The sequence below is a fragment of the Hesperophylax consimilis genome, chromosome 13 (assembly GCF_061612785.1).
Source record: "Hesperophylax consimilis isolate HC1 chromosome 13, BYU_Hcon_1.0, whole genome shotgun sequence".
Classification (NCBI taxonomy): domain Eukaryota; kingdom Metazoa; phylum Arthropoda; class Insecta; order Trichoptera; family Limnephilidae; genus Hesperophylax; species Hesperophylax consimilis.
In genome coordinates, this window is record NC_142848.1 from 29,510,890 (window position 1) to 29,518,132 (window position 7,243).

General features: G+C 34.9%; 1 pseudogene; it reads left to right on the forward strand.

Moving 5' to 3' along the window:
* Positions 1–5,067: 5,067 nt before the first annotated feature.
* LOC149418754 (cilia- and flagella-associated protein 20 pseudogene) lies at positions 5,068–5,745 on the forward strand (annotated as a pseudogene).
* The last annotated feature ends 1,498 nt before the right edge of the window (positions 5,746–7,243 follow it).

The window sequence follows — 7,243 nt, forward strand, 5'->3', positions numbered from 1 at the left end:
TCTAATAATATCTGGTTTTTTTAGGACGATTTTTTAAACTCTCTCTCTATGTTATACATTTTGTATGTAACGGCCGCATATATTCTGATGAAACTGCCATAAAATCAACATTACTGACTGAGCGTAGCGAAGTCCTGCTTTAAATATGGATTACTCTAGTCGAGCGCTTTGCATTTCGTCTTTCTCTAAATTTGTTTCTTACGTTCAAAATCCGGTTTAAGATGATACCCAATAAATATTCCTTTTCCAAATGTGAAATCGTCGTTTTTAATAATTAAGTAGGTATTTAAGTGTCTACTCACAAATTATGTGATGACATAGGTCATAGGATATTTTTTTTCGATATAAAATAAAAGAACATTAGAAACACACTTTGATCACGCAAAGTCTACCGTTCACAGAACTACTAGCGTTCAAATATATTCCATTATATAGATTATTTAAAAAGGGAATACTGTAGAAAATTTGTTTTTTGGCATATTTGTAGTTGAAGTTTTATTTTCTTTAACGTATTTAAGTTTTGCTATGACTCTCTCATCAATGTATTGTTTATGCAGTGTTGTTTGTATTGAAACTTTTATTTAACAGACCGCAGTCTTATTTCCAAGTTAGTCTATGGTTTTCTTCGCCGACAATTCCGGTTGGCGGGAACACGATTCGGGTGGTTTGGGAAGTTGATTAATGGCGGCGTTTTTATTATATTAATCATAACCGAGTAATGACACGAGGTATGGCCCTGGCTTGTATCAGAGAGCGAAATTATTTTTGGCCATTTTGTATAAATAATAGAAGATACGGTATCTAAAATTGACAAAAAATTTTTTTTTCTCTATAGAATGATTTTAACGTTGATGTATTTTCGGAGTGAAAGAAATTCTCAGTATTACATTTCTGGTTTAAGACCACTATTCAGAATTGAAAAGTTGCTTGAAATGACTTTGGCTGTGTTTGGTGACCAGATCTGAATAGCCAGGTACTTTCTATCTTTATTTCTTTCCCTTCCCCACTAACTTCGGCCTCACAATATATCCCAATTGGGGATTACATAGAATTATTGACCCCAGATGGTTGGGAGCAGTTGGGACTCTTGTACGGTTTCACATAAAAAATAAAAATAAAAATATAGATGTATGTATGATATAATTGTCCAATATTCAAAAAGAGCTAATTAAAAATCAAAAAAGCTAATTAATAAAATTTATAAGTAACAAATGTACATTGTGAATAATAAAACTCATTAAAAAACAAAAAATTCAAAAAGACAATAATTTAAATAGAGGATTATTTTTTCACACAATCAGTTCCAATTTTGAAGATGACACAAGCTCAAAACAAATTTGAGTTTGTTGAACGTGAATTAATAATTTCAAAAAACATTACGCACCGTACAGTAAACCGAATTTAGTATGTTTCATAATAGACTTCACAATCTCGGAAACAAATATTCTGATCTGGGTGATATATTTCATTTGAAAACTAATCAGTATAAATGTTGTATATTCTATCACTTTTATTCTTCTAGACACAAATGGACCTATGTACCCATATAACTTCTCCGCTTCTATTATTTTGTTTTGTTGAATCTTTTAAATTCAATTATATGCGTAAGGATTCATTTTTGCCATTATGTTTACATTCTTCTTTATTGTATTAATTTTTAAGTGTTTACTCTGATATAAAATGCTTGTATTTTTTTTTAGAAAAAGGCCCACTAGGGCGTGTAATAAATAAATAACCGAAATTGTATGATTGTCACAATTTGCAGCGATTTTCAAATAAATATCTCGACAACGCACGTCTCGCACAGCCAACTAATGCTTTCCGGTGCGATATACGCCGTTAGTGCCAGTAAACAAAACATCCCCCGCACAAACATGTCCTTGAATACAAAATCTCATCCAATATCTTATCCCACCCCCGGTATGGCCGTTGATATATTTATCGCCGGCTAAAATCTCGATATATCCATTCCCGCCACGGTGTGTTTTTTTGTTGTTTTCCTCCCTTATCCGACAGCGGGGTAGGTAGAAAGTATCCACAATGCACCGTGCCGCGGCTGCTGCTGTGAATTATGGTTACCCGTAGTCTGGGGACCTTCTCCTAATGTCGATACTCCGTGGTTATCGCAAAAACACTTTATCATACCGCTTTATGTTGTGGCGAGAGGCGTTATCGATTTCTGACGTTTTAACTACACTCTTTCAACGTGCGGTAATAATTTAATTTGTAAATTGCGCAACATATATTAAAACTAGTCAGGAATTTTAAATAATAATTTGATGACTTGTATAGCGCCGTTTTTGTGCAAAATCACCTCAAGGGCGCTGTAAAAACTTATAATACATTTCTACAGTGATCTATGTTATTACTTAACTATTTATAGAGATAATAGGTAAGTTTTTAGTTTAGACCTGAATTCTGTTGGATTTGTTATGGATCTTAGTTCCAGAGAGAGTTTATTCCAAGCCTTCGGCCCAGATACTCCGAAAGCGCGATCACCAAACTTAGTATTTGGCTAGCGCATAGGTTCTATCAGTCTGCCTACAGCTGCTGATGTTGTTGACCTAAGAGTTGACTGTCTCAGACCAGTGTTTTCCGGGACGCATAGTTCAGAGATGTAGGGTGGGGCCATTTCATTGATAGATTTAAACACCATCCAGCACAGTTTGTACTGGATTCTTTCAGGGTACTTGAGCTAGTGAAGGTTACAAAGGTGTTCTGTAATGTGCGAATATTTTAAAACCCCAGTTATGAGCCGTGCTGCCGCATCAAACACTGATTGAAGTTTGTCAATTTGATATTTTGGAAGGCTAGCATAAATGCCGTTGCAGTAATCGAGACGTGAGACTACGTAAGAGTTGATAAGTAGTTATGTTGCTTCTGTAGGAATGTTTCAATTAACAGGTTAACAATTCTACAAAGTATTTATTGCGAAATATTACATGAAAATTTGATAACCAGAATTAAAATTTCGTAGCACTATCAGTCCCTCCGGTAAAAACGTCAATGACCCCTCAAATTTATAAGACGATAATAGATCGTGTATTATATATGTAATATTACACAATTTGGGAGACGGGTATGGATACCGCCGCTCCGGGAACCATTTATTGCCAACACCTATGCCATAGGTCACACTAAGGGGGATTTAGCAGAATCGTGGAATCTAACTTCTAAAATAGAAGCTTGTCATGTCAATCTGAAGCCAATATGGGAATGTAGAATGGAGCAGGAATAAAGTAATGGGTTGAAAATTCACTCATAATATATTTATACTAACTCAAAAATAAAATCAATGTTGTAGTCCTGGCCTACAAGAGACAGCGGATAATAAGGAATATTTTATGGCTGATGAAGGTGGGGATGCCATAGTCTCACTGGCTCCAGACGGTTGGGAGCAGTACGGACTCTCGTGCGAAAGACAAAGGATTGCAAGGAAATAGGAATTCAGATATATACAATAAACATTGCTAAAGCCATTTCAAAGATGGTTTCAATTCATTATTTCCAGTTTCTCACCAGGGCAATCGCAAGATAAGGATGTACAAACATATATGTATAGCTATTTTGACCATTCTCTAACTAGTATAACCAATGAAAAATATTGACATTTTTGCGCGGGCCCGTTAAAATAAAGTGATATTATAATTTTAATTTAGAAAATAAGATATATGGGAATTGGTAGTGAGACAATAAAATTTGATGTTGTTGTTTTCACAGCGTTTATTGTGAGTCAGTATAAAACATCAGTTGAGTTGCGCAGTTGGAAAATGGCTCTGGATCGATGATGATGATGACACCAGGCGTAGTCGGCGATGACTGCGGTAGAATGGTCAAGATGCGGGTCAGTGGTTCGACACCGCGTTGATGGAGATCGGACTCGTGGATTTGCTCAGCACTGATGAAGGCGAGGAGTCTTCCAGGACCGCTGACTCGGTTTATTCTATGAGCATTTGCATCACCCTGTATGCAAACATTCTCTTATCAGCAGTTTTACGTATCGCGGTACCGATATTTTAATTGAAGTTTCGTAAGACTGATTCAGTTTTTTAACTCGTGCAGTCTGGTTATGATATGATGACCCTAGGAGCGGAGACGTAACCGCTACAGATACAAGAAAATTACAATGAAAATCAAAGCAAATTTGAGTTCAATGAATTAGATGTCATGCAGGATATCATATATACAGATATTATATATAATAAAAATGATTAACCTCACATAACCTAATGTAAATGCTTCATTATTAAATGTGACCTGGGCAAGAAAAACAACGGAAAAAAATGAACGAAATATGTTAAATTTATTCATATTAATTAATGAACAAAAAATTAACTGTTGACAATTATGAGACGTCTTGTTAACTATCCAATTCAATTAGTATTATATAATATTCGTTCTAAAATTAAAAAATAAAACTCATTTTACGAATAAAAGTCTGATGTTTGTTGGTCCATTATTTATTAAGTATTATGTTACGCGTTTTAATCAATTCCGTTGATTTGATTTGTTCCAAAAACCAACAACGCAAAATGGAAGGTGAGCTTCCCCAACTCGTAATTATCTTCAGATAATTATCCCCGGCTCGGTTAACGTCAATTATAATGAGCAAATTATTTAAATTATAATTAAAAGCAGGCCGAAGCATTAAAGTATTGAATTTACGAGTTAGGATCAGAATCAGCCGAATCCAGATATATTCGGATGAAGAAAACACAGTCAGCAGATATCGGAAGAACTGATTTTTGTTATTAAACAATAGCAGATTGTAAACATCATGGTAGCGATAAAGATTTTCCTATAAATACCCATGGTTTTCAAAAACATCAATGGGATTGAAGTACGTACTCGTAGGAGTCAAACTTTCCGATAAATAGCATTTATCTGTGACAGACATTAAAGTTCAATAAAAAGGCTGGTAATGCCTAGGTAAATACCATAAATATGTGTGACAGGTGCGAAGCATTTTTTATTCAAACGCGAAAACATTTTGACAATTCGAACAAAAGAGTGCATAATTCATTTATGACGTTTACGATAAATTAAAATATTTATGAGTTTTATAAAATGTTCAAAAATAAATATCAGAGTGGAATTACGTCGATATTTTCCAGTTCGGGATGCACACCGCTAGCAATTTGGGAAACGAAAGTGAAAAATGGCCACATCAAAAGGATAACGGACAAACAGGTCAACTCTCTGGTCATGGAGATAATGGGAGTCAACGTGGCGACTACTTACATCACTTGTCCAAAAGATCCTAAAGATACCTTGGCGATTAAGCTGCCATTCTTGGTCATCATAGCAAAGAACTTAAATAAATACTTCACATTTGAAATAACTGTTCTAGATGACAATAACATGAAGAGACGTTTCCGCGCATCAAACTTCCAGGCTGCTACAAGAGTTAAGACATTCTTCACCTCAATGCCAATAGCTCTATCAGAGGGTTGGAATCAGATCCAATTCAATCTGGCTGACTTCACAAGGAGGGCTTACGGAACTCAATACATGGAGACTTGCAGAGTTCAAGTGCATGCCAACGTGCGACTAAGAAGGGTGTATTTCTGTAGCAAGTTGTACACTGAGGACGAGTTACCGCAGGACTTTAAACTCTACATGCCGGTGAAGGGAAAGAAGAAGGTTGTTAAGGAGGAAGATAAGAAGAAGACTGATAAGCCCCCGCCGCCGGCACCTCCTGGCACCCCCCCGCAGGAGGCTGAAGTAGTCCAAGCCGCGGCGTAATGTCTTTTATTTTTGTAATTTCTGCGTGATGCATTATTTAAAAATCTTACGAGATTTGAATCATTAAATCTAACATGATTACGTTTCTACAGTCTCTCATCATTTGTCATCCCAAGAGGTACAGAAAAAAAGTCATATTTTTATGTGTCAAAGGTCTTGAATAGGTTTCCTTTTTTAATGATATACATTGAACTGTCGTTTTGCGAGTTGTAAAATAATACAAAAATGCTAAACATTGTTTTCTTGGTGTAGTGTTTTTTGAAGAAAATTAAAATACATAAATATAACTACGGACCATTTTTTTTTTGTAATTGCCGGCAACCCGGGCGTTTATTGTAATAACATGATCAATATTACAAACATGAAAGTAACCCGCCTCACTAGAAGATTTCTGTTCTGAGGCGGCTACATATATTTGCTTACACGTACACATACATTTATACAAATATATATATATATATATATATCAATATATACATGGAGCATTCCATATATAGTTACATACATACATAGTTACATAAAAACAAGGATATACAAAATGGTAGCGTCTAAATCTCATAATAATAACATATCAAAAAATAGTTTAAACATCAGTATTAGGTATTGATAAACTAGGCATGCGTAAAACATAAGCAGTTTTAATAAGAAAGATTAAATCCCTATAAATGTAAATAACACATGTATGTAAATAAGGAATGAGAATTAGACTAAGAAGGGATTGCTAGAAACTTGCTGATGCATGCCCTTTTTTGTGTAGTAACCATGTGTTGAAATGTTTAAGTAAACTGTTTGGGTGTTTATGAGTGTTGCAGTAAGTGGTTTCTTTTAGGAAGGTGTTGAATATGTAAGGTGCTAGGAAGGATTTGTGCTTTTTGGCAAAGACTGAATTAATTTTTGGCACTAGAAATTGATTCTGTGATTTTGCCCTTGTATTATGTGGGTGAGTTACGTGGCATGGTGAGGATTTTATCCAGTTTCTTTGAATGATCTTTTTAATGAATAATTTTCTAATATATAGTATATTATTTGTAATTAGGAGATTTTCCGTTGGATGCATATATATGGTTTTTTGAACATAATCCTAATTAATGTTTTGAGTTGTGTTGAAGGGCTTAAAAACTTGTCAGCGGCTCCCCCCAGGCTGATAAACCGTACGTTACCATGTTAGGGCACTTTTAGTAAATACGTAATGAATTTGGCTGCCTGATTATCTCTGATCAGGAACTGTACAACATTGAATTTAAATCGTGGTCCGGGCTTTGTAGACGTGAAAGTAATGAGAAAATCAAATATAAAGTCATCTGTATGGCTACTAAATCTGAATAATGGAAACACAGGTAGAAACCTACTTATAAGGGCAAGCACATAATAAAAATTTAAAAAATATATCTACATTTTTCTCGTGAATTCATTCTCCGTATGAGAGTCTTGAATTCCAATATGAAGAAACCAAGATATTCAGGACGAATTCTAAGAAGTGAGCAAATAGGTAAAAAGG